At 38.9% G+C, this 23057-nt stretch overlaps 1 long non-coding RNA gene across 1 annotated transcript; it reads left to right on the forward strand.

Annotated features, from left to right (window-relative positions):
* Positions 1-4398: 4398 nt before the first annotated feature.
* Positions 4399-5829, forward strand: LOC135118191 (uncharacterized). The gene is made up of 3 exons (XR_010277417.1): positions 4399-4662; positions 4799-4911; positions 5005-5829. It is a non-coding gene; the product is annotated as an uncharacterized LOC135118191 (long non-coding RNA).
* The last annotated feature ends 17228 nt before the right edge of the window (positions 5830-23057 follow it).

Raw genomic sequence — 23057 nt, forward strand, 5'->3', positions numbered from 1 at the left:
AAAAAAATACTACCAAGCAACCTCATCTGTTTTGCAATCAGTACTCGCTTTACGGGGACAAATAAGGAAAAGTTTCATTTCTGGTTCCGTTGTTGGATTGCGAACCGTGATTATCTTCAAAACAATTTGATTTTCTCTCTTTATTTTGGCTTCTAAAGTTCATTTCCTAGAAACTGTCTTAAAGTAGAGGAAGTTGTGAGGAAAACCATTTGGAAGGCGAAAACTTTAATTCATGTCTGTGCGTTATTATGCCTTGATACAATTAACGTACTTCTAGAGATATAAATGTATTTTTTAAGCTATATGTATTTCGAAGCCCATGTAACCCAGCATATGTGAAAAAGTATTACAGTATACGCACACTGCAGAGGTTTCAGTCTGAATACCAAATATACAATAAGCATCACGCTGACAAATTAAAATGTCCTTTTGTATGTCTGGTAATATTATTACTGAATGATATATTACCACGCACCGAACGGTACCATAGGCGTCAGCGTCAAACTTCTGCTCATCATTGATAACCCAGTAGGGTAGACTGGGTACAGTTGTGCCAATTTTCGTTTGATCACCAATAATTTTGTTATTTTACTAATGAGCTCGCAGAAAAGGAACTTGTATCGCAATTTGGACATTTGTGTATGTAAAAACACTAATATATTGTTCCTTAATACAATGTATTACTCATAAAATCAATTAAAAAAAAAATGGGTAAGTGTCACAACCGGCCACATACCAAGGGCGGTTGTGACATGTATAAAAATATATCAAAATGGTCTATAATATCTTTTATTGTAGAAATATTAAACATAATAAGCTTACAATCATAGTTTTAACAATCAACAAAACAACATTTACTCTGTTAAAACTTGTAGCTGTAGAAAGGCTTGTAGCTTGAGCTACACGTCCGAAATCCCTTGTTTCACTTCTATATCGGCATCTTTTTATTTTTTGATATCACACTGCGCTCTTTCGGTTTTCCACAAACGTATTCTGGACATCTAAAACCAAAAATTAATAATATGAGATTTATTATATATATGGATATTCGTCACAACCGTACCCAAAAAAAATGTCACAACCGTACTCAACGCATCATTTTTAAAACAAAAAATCGCCATGATTTTGCCATATACTTTACGTAAAAAGAAATCACTTGTAATTAAATATTAATGTTCAACTTTTAAAGAAAAAAATAACAAGATAATCTATCTGTATAAAAATAACAGTAATTAGGAAAAGAAATCGAACAAAAATACTTACTTTTGATTGTTGAAAAGCAATGTGGGCTCCTGCTTACGTCAACGTCCTGCGCCGGCTAACGCAATATTGGGAAACGTGTTTAGGCTTGTGAGCCACGTCTTTCTCCCTTACACTCCTCCCCCGTATCACGTATAGTTTCGTTACAATTGCGACTGTCACTACCGTACCCTGGCACAACCGTACCCAGTTTACCCTATTCTAGTAACTAAACGTGTTTCAATATAAACTAACTTTAGGATTTCAGCCGCTCTAGTTTCGAAAGTGATCATTAATCCTGACAATGTAGTTATTAAACCTATTTCATTTATGATGGGATTCTCTTGTAACGTTAATCGAGTGTCAGATGTCTATTTATGATCGATACACGAGACTTCGGGATTAAAGTCCGCTATGCAACCACAAGCAAGATTAATTTGATGTAGTTTAGCAAGTGAGTAGTCCCTCTCCCTAGTTATCTATGTTCAATAGTGTAATATTTCTCTATTATTACTCCGTTTATTCCACTATCTGCATACACTACAAATACATACTATGGAATTTCAGTCCGTTATAAGAATAGAATCTTCGTCGTCACAACCTAAAAACTGTTGGACAAAGGCCTCCTCTAAGCTGGGGGTAGGTACTTATTTGCCCGTACATCTCCTACAACTTAGGTTTTTTATATTTCAATTGGTCGCCAGAACCCCGTTCGTTTTTCAGCAGGGTGAGGTGGGTAATTACGGCAGGACGATGTTTATTTGCCCCCTTAACTATGGATGGACAGTTAAGTAAAACCATTGTATCAAGATCTTATTTCCATTTTAATATTTAGCACTACTATTTCTTTCAATATCATAATAGTCTTGCGTTCGACTTAATTAATTGAACAATTTCTGTACCGAACTAATGATCTCGAACGCAAACTAGCGTACTTAGGTTATAAATCAGTGTCCAGTATCTGTCTCGCAATTAATTTGCAGCAAGCATCGGAGTTAGGTTAACCGCTCGTTTAATAAACTGAGCGGTTATGCCACGACTACCATGGTAACTTATTAAAGGAAACTAAGAAAATGAAAAAAAGGTTTATTCTTGATATTCGATTCAAATGGTTGACATCTTGTTTAATCTTTAAGTACTTTAAAAATATTGATTTTCATGTTTTATCTTCTTTATTTGAGTAATTGCCGTAATAGTTTGCCGTAATTCTTTCTATTTTCATAGATGCATTATTTCGTTCTACATATTGATCTCCAGTAAGATTTTTTCGTGCTCATGTAAGTATTGTCGTCAGTCTCATCTACGAAGTGCCCGACAAAAAAAGAAAAGCATCTTCTGCATTTGTATAATGATCGCGAATAATGAAGTCTAGTAAAGTCTTTGGTAGGCTAGGCTTATTTCGAGTTTTTTCACGGTGAATAACTTGTTCATGGATTCTTTTGAGGGCATAAATGGATCTGAGGTGATAGGTGGTCTATGGTGTTTTTTTTTTTATATTTTGACCAGCTTGATCGAAACTTTTACCAGTTCTTCTTTTTGAAGAAGTCTTCAAAACATTGGCCATCGCTGTATCCGGTTCATGAAGCTGAGTTTATACCCTTTGATTTACAAATGTTACAACTACTCAACAATACTTGGTGAATACTGTAAATAGGTTTTTTTGATCTTCGTGATTCTGAAGTACAATTTTTTCTACTTACGACTTTCGTAGTAATATTTTTCTTAACTTTACCAGTCCTATAGTAACGTAATAAAATACAATTTCAAAATGCAACTGACGTAGTTTCTAAAAGGTAAACAACGTTGTCAGAAAAACCATTAAATATTTATCACTTAGAGTAGTGCAACAAAAAGCAATTTACCCTCCTCAGTCTTTGGAAAGTTCAAAATTCTCATAAGTTTGCGAGAGCAGCATGTTTATCCGTGACCCGTGATCACTTGACATCTAATCCGCAACTTTGTGCTAACTTAACGCAACTTTAATAACTTTCTGCTGTACAGACTGCAAGCTATTGTAAGCCTTATTTATACTTTATGAGTGGATTTTATTGTGTACTAGCTTCTACCCGCGGTTTTGCCTGCGTCTTGAGATGACTTCTTCTGTCACTCGGATAAAAAATTGCATATGTCCTCGTCCGGGGCACCATTCATTTGTGTGATCTTTTTTGGTGTCGATGCAATAAGCAACAAACGTTTTAGAACGTAGACATTTATTTATTTATTTTAATTTTAGACACCATATTAAACACATGTAACGCAATTATAGCGTGATGCAGCAGTTAACAGCACCTACGTTGCAATTATTGCACTTAATAACGTCCGAAGACATTTTTAAAATAATCATATTATTTTTTTACACACATATACTAAAGAATATTATTGAGACTAAATATATGTATAAGTACAATTTCTTGGAATCGTAAACCCGAGAGTTTCTTTTACAATGCCTCACAAACAGGGTTTTAGTCAAAGCGAATAGTCTTCTTATAAGCCTTTAATCATAGCAAAAAAAGAATTACAATAAACAATAAATTAAAATACAATTTCTTACTTCACGACATTTTCCTTCTGTCAGTTTTAAAACAAAAGTAAAACACAAAACAAAGAAGAAAAATGTAAAAAAGGTTTCATTTTCCGTCCATGAAGTTTTAACGTTTAGAAAGAAAGAAAGAAAGAAAGAAAAACCATTTATTTTACACACAAATGACGCAGAAAACGAAACACACACAAATACAAACAAATAAATCTAGGGACAAAACTAACAGTAAAACAAAAATAAAAAATAAAAGCGCTGCAGCTGCGTCACTTATGCGTGAAAAAGGGGCAGCGCTCAGCATAAATGCTGTGTCACGCACACGCAGGCACGAGACAACAGCGCTGGTTTTCAGCGCTGACCCACCACATGACTTTGCCTCGGGACTATACAAACAGACGCCGTTTCGGCACGAATCCGGTAAATAAATAAATATATATATACATAATTAGTAAAGTAACAGAAACGTAGTAAACAGATATAGTAACAATGAATATAAAACAAACCATAGACAAAAACAAACATAATACGAGAATATCAAGAGAAAAGACATAGACAAAAAGCTTGTGAATAATAAAAAGTTGCCCAGTGAGCGTCTCAGACCATAGACAGCGCGGCAAATGAAAAGTCAGAAATGTGTCAAAGTCAAAGATGAAGATCTAGCTAGGTTAACCGGCCAATTGCGCAAGAGATATCTTGTTATGCAATTATGATGGCGGAAATTGTATCGAGTGATGTAATAAGTGTATTGTGTTGTGAGGTTGTGAGTGGATATGTTTATTGTGTGAATCATAAGTATTAGTGTGGTGTGGGGCGAACATGTTAATGCTGACCCGTTGCGGATGACCATGCGACACAGTATGTGAAATGCTTTCCAATGATGGTTCAAGGTAAGTCCAAAATAGAATCCGAAATAGTGATAAACAATGTCAAGATAATTAAAACAAATATTGTGAAATAAAATAATTTGAAATTTAATTTAAATATAAGAATTTGTTGTGATACCAAATTTATGCCTTTGAACAGGTCCAGAAGTGATATACTTTGGATGAATATGGAGTGAAGCAGACAGGAGGCAGCCAAACCACTCCACAACACTGCTGGGGATCCCCCAAGGACTGTGGGCCAAACCACATAAGGTAAGTGAAAATATTTTACATTTATTATTGAGAAAGTTGCTCGAGTAATAATTTATTTTTTAGATTGAATTTAAAAGTTAGTATTGTTTTCAGGCCCCTTAAAGGTGGTGGAAGGTCATTCCAGCAGTGTGTGGCTGCAAATCTGAAACTACCCCTGAAAGCTGCAGTTTTGTGAGGTGGGACCCTAAGCGGAGCAACTATGGAGCGAAGACCATGTCTGTAGCACGTTTCTTTCCATGTCAGTTTTTCAAATAAGTAGTGCGGCTTATGGGTTGAAACAATTCCAAACATTAGGCTAGCAAGATGCAGTTTTCGCCTGGCAGCCATTTTTAACATTTTAATTTGATTGATATATGGCGTTACGTGGTGCCTGCGGGGGACTTTGATGCAAAATCTGACACAGGCATTCTGAACCCGCTGTATCAGCCTATCTGTCCTAGCAAGCAAGCAAGGCCCGTATACGGTATCACAGTAATTCAGCTTAGATAGGACTAGAGTGTCAACAAGTTGTTTCCTAAGAGGCAGGCTAAGAAAATTACGGATACCATATAGTACCTTTAGTCTGTAGAAACAGTTTCTAACGATGTTGTTTATGTGAGCCTCAAAGTGCAGCTCCGGATCCAAGGTTAGGCCCAGACTACACGCTTGTTCTACGCGTTCAATTTTTTCCCCCTGAATGACTATCTCAGGCTTGGCAGCTACTATATTGGTGACCTGTTTTTTTGTACCTAGCACCATAAACTTGGACTTAAGGGGATTAAGCAGCAAACAATTTCCCTCCGACCAAGCAACTATCCGCTGCAGATCCTCATTTATTCTTTGAACTGCAGCTACCACATCATCCCCCTTGAAGGAAGTGTACAGCTGGATATCATCCGCATACATGTGATATCTGCAGTTCACAAGGGATTTAACTATATCAGCTGTAGAGGATGTACAACAATGGGCCCAATATCGATCCCTGCGGAACTCCCTAGACACTGGGAGTGGAGGGGACGAGATGATGGTACCGTCCTCTTTGTGGATTTGCACAAGCTGGGACCTGTCCTTCAGATAGCTATTAAACCAATCTCGCGCCATCAAAACCATAGTAAGTTAACTTGGACAGCAGTAAATTGGTATTAATTGCATCAAAAGCACGTGAAAAGTCCAGCAAGACAAGGATTGACCCCTCGCGTGCCTCCAGAATATTGCCCACTACATCCATCAAAGCAGTTGCAGTCCCTCTACCCTTGCGAAATCCCGACTGTAACTCGGGCAAAATATTATTTGCCTCCAGGTATTCGATTACCTGGAGGTATACCACACGCTCTAGAATTTTAGATAGGCAGGGCAGGATGCTTATAGGCCTTAGGTCCTTCAGATTGACTGGGTCACTAGTTTTGGAATAGGGCAACGATAGCACGCCTCCAAAGGCTGGGGAATGTACTAGTTTCTATGGACTTGTTGATGATATCAGTGATGACTTGTAGAGTGTTTGGCAGAGTGAGTGTCAACATGTCCAGACTGATACCATCAATACCCTGAGCTTTTGACCCCAGACCCTTGATTATCCCCAGAACAGTCTGCCGATTGGTACTAGTAAGGAGAACCTGGCTGGACTATGCCTACAAGAATTGAAGTAGTGGTTCAATGAGATATTGTCGCTACAATTCCCTGGCACATTCAAGAAGGCGGCGTTTATACTATCTGGGTTATCAAAATGGCTTGGCAGCCGCTTATCTTTATGGTCAGGAAGAACATCTGATTTTAAATTCTGCCATAATAGTTTGGGATCTTTACTTAGCTCATTGATGTTTTTTGTAAAGTATGCGGACTTTTCCCTCACTAAAGCGGCTGCTGCCTCATGCTTAAGATCCAGATAGTACTGCCTGTGATGTGGGAGCTTTGTTTCGCGACTTCTCTGTCTAGCTTCATCTCGAAGCTTGAACATTAGACGAATATTGTCGGTAATCCACGGTGTAGGCCGCTTATAATAGGTCTTTGTCTTCATAGGGGCATGGAGATCGAAGAGTTGAGTTATGTAAGAATTAAATGTTAGAACCATAGCATCAACGTCATCCAAGTCTCCTATATCAGACCATGGTATCGCGTTCAGGTCTTTCTCAAAATAATCTGGCAAGATGTCAGCGAGAGGACGAAACCTGACAATCCTTGGTTTACACTTTGGCTTCCTGAAAACTGTTTCACAGGTGATGAAGGCATGATGACCAAGCTCACTAATATGGTTCACTTCGACATTTCGTGTGAAAGCATCAGTGCATATGATGTCGATCAATGAGCAACTGTCGTTCACGAAATGTGTGGCTGCTGTGACAGTTTGAACCAGATTAAAATTGCCGAAGAATCCCATTAGCTGCCTAGTCTTTGAGCTGTTTGAATTAAGCAGGTTGACGTTAAAGTCTCCTAATAATATGACGTTGTCGTATGGTCCTAGGGCGCTAATACTAGCAGTTATGGCATCGAGGAAAAGTTCTAAATCCTGCCAGGGCGGGCGGTACGCGGTCCCTATAAGAAGCTTTGTTTTGTTTACTGTGAGGCCCAGCCAGAGCTGCTCGACAGTCGAGTGCTCAGGGTGAGCCTTGACTCTTGCGTTTATACCATTCTTAATATAAAAAGCCACACCCCCGCCACGCCCTCCTCGTGTAGAAATAGGTCTAGGTATATGTTTAAATTTGTACCCAGAGATACTGGGAGCACGATCCTCTTCCCCACTGCGTAGCCATGTCTCATTGATAGCCATGATGTCCACAGAGTGGTTGCCCATGGCGATCAAGAACTCGTCCTGTTTAGTACCCAGAGATCCAGCATTAAATAGACCAAACTTAATGTATTTACTAGGAGCCATAGATACCGTTAGGTGTATGCATTACATGTGTATGGGCATGGTACCAGTTTAAACAATAGCGTGGCGATGTAAAGTGGATGTATGTATGGGAAGTATGTATAACTTGTAAGTGGTTAGGGTTAAGTGAAAATATGATATGTAAATAATTATAGTTAAGTGTAAAAAAAATTTGTAAATATAGTGTAAATAAATAATTTATAGCAGATGAGTGATGAGTCATTTGTGTTAAGTGTGTTAAGTAGATTTCAAGTGTGTTAAGTACATCCAGTCTATGGTTGAGCACGGTACAGAAAAGATAATGGCAATCACTTAGCCAGTTTATATATAAAAAGATAATTACATCAAGGTGGACTTTACTAAAGCTTAACCGTATTAATTTCAGTGCCGAAGACACGGGACAAGTCCCCCTCCGTGCGGATCCTCTGCGCCTTATCCCCCGGCGCCTTCCTGACGAGGATGCGGCCCTGCTTGGTCCAGACAAACTTCCAGCCAAGAGCCCCGGCCGCTTCCCGTGCTTGACGAAATAACAAGCGGTTAACTTTCGTCAGCCGCTCGTTAAAAAAGAACCGCTGCGCCGGCCCGGGCATGCCAAGGTCCGTCGTAGTTGCGCCTCGTCGCACTCGCGCGCTCGCCATAAGCTGGTCACGCAGGTCGCGGCGAGCAAGGCGCACCACTATCGGCCGCGGGCGTGATACAGTTGGTCCCGCTGAGTTTGTTGCGTTGAGCTGCCTGCCACCTACACGCTCCGCACTGACGATATCACGATCGTCTAGGCTGATCCCTAACTTATGCCCTAAGGCTTTGATTATGTGGATAGGGTTTTCCGCCTTTTCCTCCGGCAAGTTGGACACCTCTATGTCATTGGCAAGAAGCTCCTGGTCCCTATCATTGAGCTCTCGCCTCAGCTCCTCCACTATTTCGCCTACGTTGTCGGAGTTTGGCCTCGAAGTAGCACGCTGTTCAAGTGCGTCTACCCTGGCCTCTAGACCGTCGACGCGCGCGCTGCAGCAGTTCAGGGTGGATTTAAGCTCCGACATTTCCACCTCCATTTCTCTCCTAAACACCTGTATCTCCGCACGAACCGCTCTCAACTCCTGAAGGATTACGTGCAGGTCATTTCTAGGTACAGGTGACAACTCTCGAGTGGTGGTGGAGGCGGCATTGAGCGACGCTACATTCCTACTTGGTGAGCTGGAGTCCAGGTTCGAGATCACTGCGTCATCGCTAGGAGGAATTTGCGTGGAGCCTCTGACTGGGGTATCATTTCTGTTGTCCCTAACAGTATTTTTCTTACACTCGGGACATCGCCAAGTAAGAGGAACGGAGGCTTTGGCAGGGAACCCTCCACATATTCTGCAGTATAGAACCCTGCATTTCCCACACCTAGCGCCATCTACCTGCGAGGCAAAGCGGGAGCAACCTCCACATTGGATACCTGGCATCCTTAAGGTGTACAATTCTTGTTACACAAATAGTTCCAGGCCGGCACGCTAGATGGCGATACAAGAGATCCACTACACAGATCGGAGAGCAGCTTGTCACCGATGTCGCGACAGATGGCGCTGATAGTGATGCGCGATTGGAGCTTTGTTATCGTCTGTGGCAACGTTGTAGAACTCACGTCCAGCAAACCAAATAAATTATTTTGGCGGGTAACTGTATAAGTTCTCACCAAAACACTGTTTTTAAATTGTTGATTTTCAGCCCAAGGTCGCACTATTTGAAGCTCACTGTAAACTATGTATAGCTGTTTATCACTATGTAAATAATAATAAAGTTTTTAATGCACTTAGACTCTTATTTAAATTAATAATAGGGAATTGTTTTGCAAGTGACTAAGCCGAAACAGACGTCAACTGTCAACTGAAACTGTTTAACATTTGTTAATAAACAATTTTCGATACTTAAGTGTATTTTATGAACCGATGTCGACTACAAACAGAATGTCCACGTTCATGCTTAAAATATGTACGAATTACAAATACATGACACATTAGCCAAAATATGGCATCAAAGAATACGATTGCATACTGCTTATTTTAAGTGAGAAATGCACTTGAGAGCTCGTAAAGTTCTTACATCGTAACCGTAGCTTTGCGACAAAATAACCCTTGTCTTGTTCAAGAGTGAGTGTGCAACTCCGTACGGAGGTCGTCTGTAAAGGACAGATAAGGATTAACTTCTAGGTAATTCATCTTCGTATATTCACTGGGATAAACACATTTGGTAGGGACGTGTTAAGTTACAAACTGGGGTCTTGTAGAGTTCGCAAGGCTAGAGCCTCTAGAGTGAACTCTAAATGTTACAAGTTTTGATTAAAATTGCTAGTAGTAAAATTCGGAGCTAAACTTTTATTTATGTTTTGTTAAATGGATGTTTTTATAATTTACTACTGCGTTTTTAACTTTTAAAATTAATAAATCACTGTTTGGCTGAAGTAATGGTAATTAAATACTGTAGGCTAAGAAACGTCATAGAAAGGTAAAGTCAGAATTAAAAAAATAAAACTCAACCATCCGAGAGCATTTCATTATACAGATAAACCATTCTAAAAGCGTCCCCTTGATTGATCAATCCCGACACAATAAATAAAAATCCTCACCTATTCAAGAGTTAATTTCAAGCCTATATATAAACTTACAGCTGAAAGCCTCTTGCACAAACAGCCCGTGGGCGAATATTTGGAAAGGCTAATGTTTAAAGGTCAGTTTGTCAAAACCTTAATGGCCGACTTAGTTTGTGTTTATGATGTTCTTTATTGCTTTATGCATATCTAATTATGTTTTACTGAATTATTCAACAAAGTCAGACTGAGGGGCCATTCTCTGTACGAAAAGATACGTGTGTTTTGTAGCAGGATAAAAAGATGATGTAGGTAATACGTGGACAGGATTTGCAGTAAATCTGAAAGAGCACAAACGAATCCGCAGCATAAATGTAATCACAGACACAGGTGTCTCATATGTCCGATGGAATGGCTATCAGGATTTTCGATCTCTTTGTGACATATGGGGGTCTCGCTGTGCACGAAAATGTTAACCGAACCGTGGACTTGTCACGTCTAGCTCAGCTAAACCTTGTTTATCAGCTAGGCGTTTACGATGTCTCCATAATGTAGCACAAATAACGAGAAATGGAATCACAAAGCCTCTATTTAAATTAAAAAAGAAGAAATATTTATTTTCCTTTCCAATGTACTTCGAAGTAATATTAATCTCATCAGTCCACGAGACTGATAAGCCGTGAACGTCGAGCGTACCGCTCGTATTTTCTGGCACAAGGCTGGCTTCTGTCGTATTTCATTCGATTTTATTCCCGATTAGTGACAAGCATGGCGGCCGGCGCTTGTAAAAAGGTTCTATTGAATTCTCCTTTGGCTATTTTTTGCTGAAGTAGTAATTGATATTTTCTGTTCCGTAAATAAAAGTTCTTGGCTTTTTTCTTGTGGTGTTAGTTGTACCTTGAAGGCTTGGCTTTACGATCATCACTATTTTGTTTCATTTACTGTGGGTTTTCTAGGTTTGTTAAACCGCCGAAATGTTAAACATAATCGTATCTGTGTTTTTCAAGGATGCAATGATTGAACTGTTTTCTATTTTCAGAAACTCTTTGGGCTTTATCTACAGTTTTTAAGACCACTAGCCATAATTTTTGGATTGTTACAAATCTGGAACTTATGAAAGGTCTTAAATAAAACGGCAGGCAACAGCTGGCAATAAGTAGCAAATATAACTTACATATTAGTATGCGGAACTCATAAACCGCTCCAAAAACCTTATCATTTAAACCCATGTTTTACATATTTTTGTTTTTATTTTAAGGCCTTATGAATTTAAATTAGTTACTATGAGAATAGATAAAATTATTTCTCTGCTATGGGCATCGTTTGTTCTTTAAAAGGACTAAATTGCAGTATGCAGGTGATACAAAATCAACATCACAATATCAAAGACTAATCAATCAAATTGCGTTACATACAATATATTTTTTGGAAAGACAGCGCTGAAATTCATCAATCACCAGTTTTTTTGTCATTAATATCTTTTACGAATTTTCCAAGAAATCAGGATTTCTTGGAAACCAATTAGGTTGTTCGGTACATTATCTGGCCGTTAGTAAAATCAATTTTAGAAGCGGCGGCGGCGGCGGCTTTTTCTCATACTGAACAGTTATGAATATAGAATTTCACAGTACTTTAAAAAGCACCATTTTTAGCAACTACTATTTTGTGAAGGTGAAGGAAAACATCGTGAGGAAATCTGCACTATAAAGTCTGAAATCATCGACCCGCATTGAGCAAGCGTGGTGATAATCCTTTTGTATTTCAAATATTTAATGTGTGTGTGTGCTGTGACGCGCCTATAGTGAAAATGAATTTTGAAAATTGCGCAGAAAGTAGCTATACATCGGGGTACGGTATTACCTGGTAACTGGGTTGCAGAGGTCAGAAAGATAGTCGTTCCATGTAAAATAGGTACTTATAGCTGAGTGTCGACCTCAATATGTAAGAAAAAGACTCAGGAGATCTGATGAATTATCTTAAAACGCAGAATGTATATTAAAAAAAATGACTTCTTTATGCCTTTAAAATTGTCATTTTATTTGCAAGTCGATAAGATTTATAAGATTCCATCTGATAAAGTATATCATTTAGCACTTGTGGCAAATATTAGTTTGAATGAGTAGTTAATACAGGTATAATATTACTTGCTATACCCCTATATATCTTTTAAAATATTTTGTGCCGTTATAATTTTAGATATCTCAGCGTTAAAACGTGGTAAAAAATAGAGATTTACGGCTAATATTTTTCTTAAAAAAATATACTGTTACGCCGTAAAACTGAGCTAGATAAGTGGTCTAGTTGTTTATATCGTTATATACGACTCCTAAGACACCCATCATGTTTGGATAGCATCTTAGTTGTGTTTTATGAGCTAAGATAATAAATATATACATAAAAGTTTATAAGTTATATGTTCTTTAGGTACTGTAGCGCGTAGCGCTCTAGGGACCGGGATCTCGGGATATTTTCAATAAAAGCATTGAAATACTTTAAACTTTGTTTATGGACGGAAGGGGGTGACAACTTTAATATAAAAACCTATTATTTTTTTTATTTATTTATTTGTTTATATCAGGCAACTAGGGCCCATAGAAAATACAATACATACATAATTAAATTACAATAATTATAAACTATTACATATAAAAAATAACAATAATCATCAATTCTATTTGTTTACACGAATAGGCGGTGTCGTGTTGCACTGCGTGGTGTCGCGTAGCCTCCTGCGGAATCGCCGGAAAACAACACCTTTCGGCCAAAACTGTTCCTGGAACATGTCGAGATGTTGAGCCGGCACACGTACCACAAACGACTTGAAATTAGTATTGTGTCTCGGCTCCAACTTCTCGACTCTTAAGGTCCAGCTCGTCTTGACTCGTATATACTCCACGATCTCCTCGACCTTCGTGGAGTGATGTAAACGCGAAACATACAGCCAGACAATCATTATACAATATATTGCATAAAAATTATTAGTGTTTAGACTGTAACGGTACTGATTTCTTATTGTTAAAACAACAAGATATTTTTTTTACATATGTACCTAATTGATATAGTAGATAGGATCTAAATCACAGATTGTTAAATGGTTACTCATAAACTAACATAAAATGAAGGGCAATAATGTATATCCCATACGTAGCTACAAAACTAACAAATTTTGTAACGGATTGATTGCTCGTTGTTTCAAACGTATCTTGCGCGTACTGATGACTAAGAATAATTTGCATTTTTTTTAGTTATACTGTCAAAATTTAAAATAGCCTTTAGATGATTATTAGTAAGTATCCTCTTATCATCAAAGCGTTCAGTTAGTATATTCCAAGCTTATTTATAATTGGTAGCAGTGAAATCTATTGACTTGATTACATTAGATGCTCTGCGAAGTCGTGGTGGCTTAGCGGGTACCGTGGGCTTGATGTAACTGTCAATGTGCTGGCTTGGCTTTGGAAAGTTTATTTTAAAATAATTTCTTGTTGTTTGCAATTAATTCCATCAAGTTCTGCTCGCATTCCCTTTTACTTCTTTGAATTTTCATGAACCAAACTTGCTCTAAATAAACTCTCTACGAGTGTATCTAAATAATTTGAAGTTTATCTAGAAACAACACGAGACAGTCTCAATACCGTCCAGAACTAAATAAATGTTGAACTTTAGATCGTCAAACATAGTCTGGAGTACCATCTAATCAATAAAACATTTTACTCCAAGCTTATGCCACGGAGCGGTGAACCGCTTAACTGAATCACTTTACTCACTTCGCTTTAATTTACAACGAAATGTTAGTCATCTCAAGTCCTCAGCAAGTGCTGTAATTCAATATAACATTGTAGAACAAGTTGCCAGAGTTCGCCATGAACTCACTACTACTTTAGACTGAATCGACTAGTCTATTGGATATTTATGCACAAATCTCGATACATCTAGAAATAAGGTACAAAATATAATCAAGATACCATACAGTCTTGGTGTAGTTACAGTATATTCGCTCTTCTAAGTCACATTCAAAAGAAGCGACAAAAAAACCGCAGGATATAATTAAGTTCCCCGTCCGTGATTAATTCGGCGATGGTAGCAAAACTCCAAGTAAAATCAATCAATCATCTGCCTAGCCTTTTCCCAACTATGTTGGGGTCGGCTTCCAGTCTAACCGGATGCAGCTGAGTACCAGGGTTTTACAAGGAGCGACTGCCTATCTGACCTCCTCAACCCAGTTACCTGGGCAACCCAATACCCCTTGGTAAGACTGGTTGTCAGACTTTCTGGCTTCTGACTACCCGTAACGACTACCAAAGATGTTTAAATGGCAGCCGGGACCTACAGTTTATCGTGCCATCCGAAACACGGAAGAACTCATTATGACAAGATGGTCACCCATCCACGGACCGACCGCGCCAAGCGTTGCTTAACCTTATGATCGATCGATCCGCGCGGCTTTGACTTAGCCACGAGCTCTTCAAGTAAAATCAATCAACTGTCTCGGAAAACACAAGGAAAAGATACGACATCGAAGCGTTAAAGATCATTCTCATCATCCTTCTGTTCTATCCCATTATTTAGGGTCTGCGCAGCGTGTTTTCTTCTACCATACTCTTCTATCTAACGTCATTTTACATGTAAGATTCTTTCTAGCCATATCGACTCATACAATCCATCCATTGTTTCTTTGGTCATCTTCTATAGCAAGGCAAATGTATTCACTATTTTATGGCTAACTGGTGACCGAGCTATAGCCTTCTATCGCTATAGCAATTGAAGTGCCTTCACTTCAATTGCAAAATGTATGATGACGTCCCTATAACCGATCCTCGAATGATCACTACAGCGTTATTCCCCAAGCGGATTGTTGCAAGTTGCAGTGGATTGTTCGTGACAAGTCGGCGAGTCTTGCCACTGTAACTGTAAGGTCGCGTACACACCATATTAATGTGACTGTAGCAAGCGACTGTTAGGATGAACAACTCCCCCTCCACTCAGGCGAGGTCGGAGTGCCGCTGGGCCTTTTTAGTGGGTATACCGGGAACGTCTGTACCGGGGAGTCCCACATACCCCTCTTCCGTCCCACGACGGGAAGGGCATGCGTAATAGCATTTTTTACCCAGCAACAACAAAAAAAAAAGGATGAACAACTTGTTTATATTTTCTTAAGGTTTCTAAAAAGGACTTCTTAACTCGCCAGACAAAAGATGGAAAAAAAATTACAAGAACTACAAGAGTTTTTATATTATATTTAATGAACTAATTGTTTATTATGATAGGTGTAGTTGTAATAATAGACGTGAAACTTCGTTGAAAAATTGTCGGTTTACGTGGCGGAATATCGTAAATTCTCGATAGCTGAGCATTCGATGTAAACATCGCTTAAGCTATCGAAGTTGTGGGTTGCATTGTAGAGTGGATTTTGACGGTACTATAAACATGAAACGTCTTACACAGATCCCTCCTTAAAAATCTAAAATTTTGTACATGAAATTCAAATTCTCTTCACTGTTCAAATATATCCCACATTGCGCTCACCAATACGTACCTATGTATACCTACCCATCGCAGTGGGTTTGCGCAAATCACCCTAGCTTAGGGGTGGCTTTTGCCCAGCAGTGGAAGTTTTTAGGCTGTGACGACAAACGTGGTACTTAACACCTTAACAGATATGCAATAGTTTAAACGTCTTAGGTAATGAGGTTTCACTACCACGAGGAGCACATCTAAGATACTATTTCAATCAACGATTAACGTTATCCCCAAATCTCACCGAAGCTCCTTTCAAGCACTTTTCCTTGGCATCACATTTTAGTATCTACCTTCTGCTTGATCGAATGCAATTAAATCAAATCCCTGAGGAGTACGTGTAAAATGAAGTGGGGCGCGAAGAACGCTGACAAATAATCCTACAAACGTCAATGTATGTGTGTGATTATCAGCAGCTGCTAAAATGCTGAGCCGGGCTAACGAGTTCGGATCTTATCTTAATATAAGTGTGCATAGCTACTGTATTGGTGCTGGCTGTATTCGGAGATTCAACGATGTAATTAGAGGTATGAATAATAACTTAGAGCTATTGTGTTTTTCGCATTTTTGTCTTTAAGTATAGGTTATCCTGAAAATATTTTGTTATGAATTCAGGTATAAATTCGAATAATCATCTTTAGATAAAGATTAGGTACATATATTTTCATAACGAAATATTGATTATAATAAAAATAGTTCTTGATCCATCTATTTAGGTAAACTAAAAGTCGCAGTCTGCGGGGATCTGAAATTAAATAATCCAGTTCTATAGTAATTGCTCTGCCCTAGGCATGTAATAATTGCCCTGAGCTTAAGGGCGATACCGTTGATCGCTTAGTAATTAAGATGCAGAACCCAACTGGTGATTATTCCTAATATTTAGTAGCTTTTGATTATTCTGGGAACTGACTAGAATGTAATTGGGTTTGGGAAAATATTGACGCAATTAAGTTGATTCAGTTTGATATGTATGTAGAAGATGGTAGTTTAAAGTTGTGAATCATCATCATCAGCCTATCGCAGTCCACTGCTGGACATAGGCCTCTCCAAGTGCACGCCACTGAGATCGATTTTCGGCTTCTCGCATCATCAAGTTGTGAATGAATACGTCTATTTACTAATACCACCTACCATTTGCACCCGTATTTACCTGAACCAAATAAAAGTTTTACGAACCCGTTTTGTCTCTAACCATAAAGACTTGATGTCACAAAAATACGTATAAAATGAGTGGAAAGTAAAATGCGAGCCATCGCTGAAGTTACGTTAAGTTTTTAAAGTTTTACTACCGAATAAAACTGGTATTGTCATAAAAGTAAACATGTGTGTACCTAAACCAAACATATTTAAGTTCAGTAAATGAGAATAAACGGCTAAAAAAATGTATTCGCTCTGCTGTTAATGTACGTTGAAGTTCGCACATATGAGACAGTTCTTGTCAAATAGCATTGCTACTTCGAAGTTAGCTACTGGTGACTTCACAAAAGTCAACATTTACGAATAAAAGCGTATGCGCTAGTTCGCGGCCTCAATGGCTTCTTCAGCAACCTCGTCAGCCATTGGTTTTTAACTTACAAAACCACATAAAACTATATGGGAAATCCTTCAATAGTTATACCTAATAAAAATTGTGAGAGAAAAATCTGTTAAAAAGTGCTTGGAACGTAACCTATCGCATAAGGGGAGGGTTGCAGCACAAAATGTGTACTTAATGCATACAAATTGAAGCCCATTCGTTTTCTGTTCGTAGCTAAAACGCGCTTTACCGCTACAAAAGCTGATTTTCTGCTAAAATTTCTTTTTAGAAATTTTTGAACGAAAGTCTTTTAGGTTTTCCGTGCTGCTTCGTCACTCTTCTGAATTATAAAAGTGGTTTTTATGAGATACTTCGTAAAAGTATAAATATGTCATCTTACAAAAATATATTAGAATTAGAAAAAATATCTATATATATAAAAGAAAGTCGTGTTAGTTACTCCACTTATAACTCAAGAACGGCTAAACCGATTTAGCTGAAAATTGGCAGGGAGGTAGTTTAGAGCCAGGATAGGATAGGGATAGTTTTTGTCACCATCCAGCTACGGGAAGCAGTTATCTCTATAGCTAGTTATACATAAAAGAGGAAAGATTATTTCCAGTATTAATCTTTCTAATACTTTTTCGTCTTATTATAATAAGGAAGTGATCATAGGCCATCCATACTACGCATTCTCAAGGGTCGCGGATACGGAAATGATTTGCCATAAACGTAAACCATGCCGGTTTACGTTTGGGTGAAGGCACGATCATATTTTTAGAAGCCATACACGTCGCTTATTTTATGGCCAGCTGGAAATGAAAAAAGATAAACATAGAAGACTTTATTTCTTTTCTATGTAGCGTTAAGCGATGCTGTGTCCGTAGCTCTACGAGGTATTTGGAATACATTTCGAATTAAGAGCCTCAGCTTATCAGTAGTCACAAAAAGTTAAATTTTCTTCAAGTTAGTACTAGCTTATTATATAATCTCCTCTGCCGCCAGGCAGCCTCTGATCTCTATGACACAGCAACTCACATCAAAACTCTTATCCCCAGCTATGAGCAGCTCCAAATATATTTAGCGTCAGTCAAACCAAACTTCGCGATCACGCAATATTTATCCAACCACGGCTACCACAAATCTTATCTTCACCGCTTCCACGTCACCCCCGATAATCTGTGTCCATGTGACGGGATTAGCATTCAGACCTGGAAACACCTGACTCAGGAATGTCTTCGCTTTTCTTCCACTCGGAATGACCACTTGATTGTGGCGGATGGTTCGAGCCCCTATGACATAACCCAGCTGACGCCAGAAGCTATGGACACCATGCACAATCTCATTTTTCAGATTGTCAGGCAGCTCAAGCGGTTTAACAACAACTAGCCCATTTGTAACCGCCGATTACCATACCATCATCCCACCATTTCCCAACATTACATCATCCCATCATTTCTGTACCATATCCCTTAAATTTAGTTTTATATTTTATTTATTATGTATGTATACCTATATTATATAATTGATAAAACATATCCCTCCTCAAACTACCCACAACATCTAAAACCCCTCCACAATACCTCCCCAACCCAAAACGAGTCAGGAGAAAGGCGCAGACATACCATAAGTGTTACCCTTTCTCCCCAATGTAAATATTAAAAAAAAAAAAATATATTATATTGCAGTTAGTAGTCTTAATCGTGACACCAGAATTTTACTATAGGACCATATCTGCGAGTAACATAGGCTATATTTTATCCCGGTGCGGGCGTAGCTCCCACGGGATGCGGGTGAAACCGCGGGAAAACGGCTAGTTTATAATAAAGCCATTGTAAATGAATTAATATTAAAGACTTAAAAAACCCAACATGTAGGTTTGTTGTCTAAACGACCACTTAACACAATGCGGTCCAGATTAACATATTAAGCAAATATTTTTTGACCTTACTTATATTTAAATTTTTAACTACACACGATCCTTTGTTTTACAGATTATTCTCGCATCAACTTTTTTTTGTTTTATTATTTTATTTAAGCTTCACAATAGCCTGTTATGCATGATGGACGAACAATTTTGGAGTAAATAACAGGCGGTATTTTGATAATGACCTTCAAAAATAGAATTTATAAAAACTGTAAAAACACAGAAACTAAGGAACTGTCTTGCATATTATATACCTCTGAAAACTGCAGAAATTACTCAAATGTACTATTTACTAAACCAATATTTCCCTTTACTTACCACAACAAGCCATTAGCAAAATGAACGAATCTACAAGTTGTAAGCCGGATCCCTAAATCGGGCAATCCTAATTGAAATCCTTCTTGTTCGTGTCAAACAGAACTGTTGTGTATAAACAACGGCTCAAAGGACTGTCATATGCAGAAACTGACCGGTTTAAGATACGGAACCCTTATTTAATAACGTCGCGTCAGGCTACGCTACTTAGAACATTGAATAGCTGGACACGCCATTGAAGCTGCCTTGTTTTGAAAAAAAGATGTCCTTACTCATATGTAAATATCTTGCGTTACCTCGATCCCCACGAGATGATTTTAATACTTGTCGCATAGAGATTTGTTTTCTTCGCTCATAGTGGTTAGTTTGCGTCCTAGGTGAACGATTTCGATGCGATCGAGAAGCAGTGCGGTGCGATTTTCTTTGAAGTGGCGCAGCGTAATCTGTCAATTCACTTCGGATCGCATTGGATATGTCCATGCAGTACGTCGATTCTATAAAATTCAGACAACAACTCGCATTTCACTTCGCTATTCACTCTCACTTTGCATTCGTCAAAATCTCGAGTTTAATTTAGTTCAAATCGCAAAAGAGTAGCGCTAGTGTAGTGTGGATTCTGATGCGGAGTTAAGAATGAAGTCTGACAGAATCACACCACAGGGCTCACCCTAAAGGTTGCTTAGTTATAGTAGCTTAGGTCGAGGTTGCAATAGCGGGCTAGAGAGAATAATCGTGTTTACGCAATAGTGTGAATATGTAGTATTTGTGCGAAGACCATGTACCTATACTATTATCTCTATCCTAGTATTAGGCTCTCTCGTCATAGGTTAACTGGTGCACAGCAAAGGATTTGTCACAACAATGGTCCCTTTGACACACCTTTGTCTCAGCTTTGCAAAAGAGGATAACACTACGGCATGATGAAACTTCGTCTACCAATATACAATACTTGAATAATAAGAAAACTTGAAAAACTTGAAGAATATCATGTGTGTACTTATAACCGGTGCTTTTAATGTACCATTGCGACACATTTTGCTCGCTGGTCTAGCCTTTGCAGAAGAGATTAATCGTTTGGAAAAAAATAATTATAAGAAGTTAATTTAAATCCTAACAGGATCCAATATTTGGGATTCAAATACTTTTATTATGGACTAGCTGTTGCCCGCAACTTCGTCTGCGTGGGCAACATAGAATAGTCAAAATACTACTTATCCCGTAGGTGCATTCTTTCACGTGACAGTATAATTAGGATAAGCACTTAGCAGTCGCATAGATTAATTGATCAAGGTTGTGTTGTGGATGTGACCCACGTGACCATTTATCTAAACAAAAGAAGTAAAGTTTGTGACGTTGTGAATATCTCTGGATCCAGTCAGCAGTGGCGAAGGGTGGTTTAATGAAATAGGGAAGCCGCAGCAAAAAAAAACTGGGGGGGGGGAGTACTCAGGGATGGGGGGGAGAGGAAATGGAGGTAATTTCTCAGTCCACCTTTTAGCACTGACTGAGAGACTGATAGTTTGAACATGTTTTCTCGAGGAATTCGGCAGATTATTAATATCTATAAAACTTTATTATCTTTAGTTAGGTAAATTAACTACTAGAATCTGAGAAAAGTTGGCACTAGAAACAATACCTTTTAAGTATTTAATTTACAACGGCCTGTTAGCCATTGTTATCGTAGGTATCTTATATCATCGTATATTGTTATCAGGTATGAAGTTAGAAATTTTAATATTGACGTATTATTGGTAGGTAATTCACCCGAGCGGCGTGCCCGAGTTTTATAACACGTTTTTATTCTCAAAACTTAACCTTGAAAAATAAGTTCCTTCCTAAAGTAAATAATCTGTCGGAAAACAGTCTAATGCGATAAATGCTATCCTAGTTAAGATTTAAAAGTAGGTACACTAAAAAGAAACCTGATGCAAACTGTCTGCGTATCAAAGTAACTCATTTCAACGTAGGTACCTCTATTTTTTTCACTACACACACACACTGTACTTGTACTGAGTACCAGGTCTGCCAGGTCACACAGTCACACAGTGCGATTGCGGGAATTAGTAGGAAGTAATGATACTGCCAACTACCTAATCAAAATCATGTACTTGGTGAGCTCAAAAATTATCAATTCCCAAGTAGGGTCATTAAATCGCGGAGAATCTTAACACCGCGATTCAGGATTTGCATAAAAATGCACAACGCCATCTATGTTGACATAATGTAACTAAAACACTTAAACTAACATAAAATATTGTACACACACGAACTATGTTATTTCTAAATGATACACACACTAATAAATTCAATTAAGTAGTACAAAGAACAAATTGTTAATGGTATTATCTAAAACAAAATAAGAAGAATGAGAGTGAATTTGTCTGATTTGTTTGTTTACATATTTGAGAGTTCTAAGCGCTGTCACTCGCGCGTAGACAGATATAGCTACTCTACTCTTGACGCGTTCTTTCTCGTTCACTCGCGAGTTTTGATTGGCTGGAACCCGCTCCGTGAGCCGGCTTACCGCTCGCCCTTATGCCGCGAACATCGCGCGGCGCGGCGTGGATGACGTCACGCAAGCGTAGTTTTGTATGGAGGAGGAAGCCGCGGCTTGTTTAGTAGGAGCAAAATGTTTCAAGTAATTTATAGACATTTTTTTACGGTGGTAGGCGTTTTGTTATACCTACATATTTAAATTGTGTGGTTTAAATGATTATATTAATTTTCCTATACCCATATTATAACTTATACCTATGCTTCTTTCTTGAAATTCGAAAGGGAAGCCGATGGGAATCGGCTTATAAGGACGCCTCGCCACTGCCAGTCAGCCAATTTGGAAAATTATTACGTATGGTGCGTAAGTAATTTTCACAGGAAACAGTTATAATCTATGTCTATATGCTTTGAGTCTGACAAAGCTGTCATTTGTACATTTTCTGCAGCTGCTGCGACTAATCAGAAGCCAGACTGATTCAGTGACTGGAAGCCAACACCAACATAGTTGGGGAATAGCTGGATGGATGATAAAATGAGTCATCATCATCAGCAGGCGCATAGGGTAGGATAGTTTCACTACTGGGGAGAAACACTTGTATGACGGGGATTTTCTGTGCACTTACTCACTATGGTAAGGCTGACCCCACATTAGGCCTCGGGCCTCGGGCCTCGGGCGTGTGAGTAGCGCGGGCGTCGTGAGCACGCTGCATGAACGTCGCGTTTTGCTGCCCTGCGGCATGTGTGAAGAGTGCAAGCGACGCGCTCGCGGCGAGCAAGCGGCGCTCGAGTTGCGTTCTTACCCCTTCGCCCGCTATCCCCGCCGCCCGCTAAACGCCTTAGCAGTTAAACGTCAAGCAGAGCGGCGCGTGCGCGCCGCGAGCGCGCTTTAGGTAAATGCCGCAGGGCAGCAAAACGCGACGCTCACGCAGCGCGCTCGCGACGCACGCGCGGCGCCCGCGCTACTCAC

The sequence above is a fragment of the Helicoverpa armigera genome, chromosome 19 (genome assembly GCF_030705265.1).
Source record: "Helicoverpa armigera isolate CAAS_96S chromosome 19, ASM3070526v1, whole genome shotgun sequence".
NCBI classification, from domain to species: domain Eukaryota; kingdom Metazoa; phylum Arthropoda; class Insecta; order Lepidoptera; family Noctuidae; genus Helicoverpa; species Helicoverpa armigera.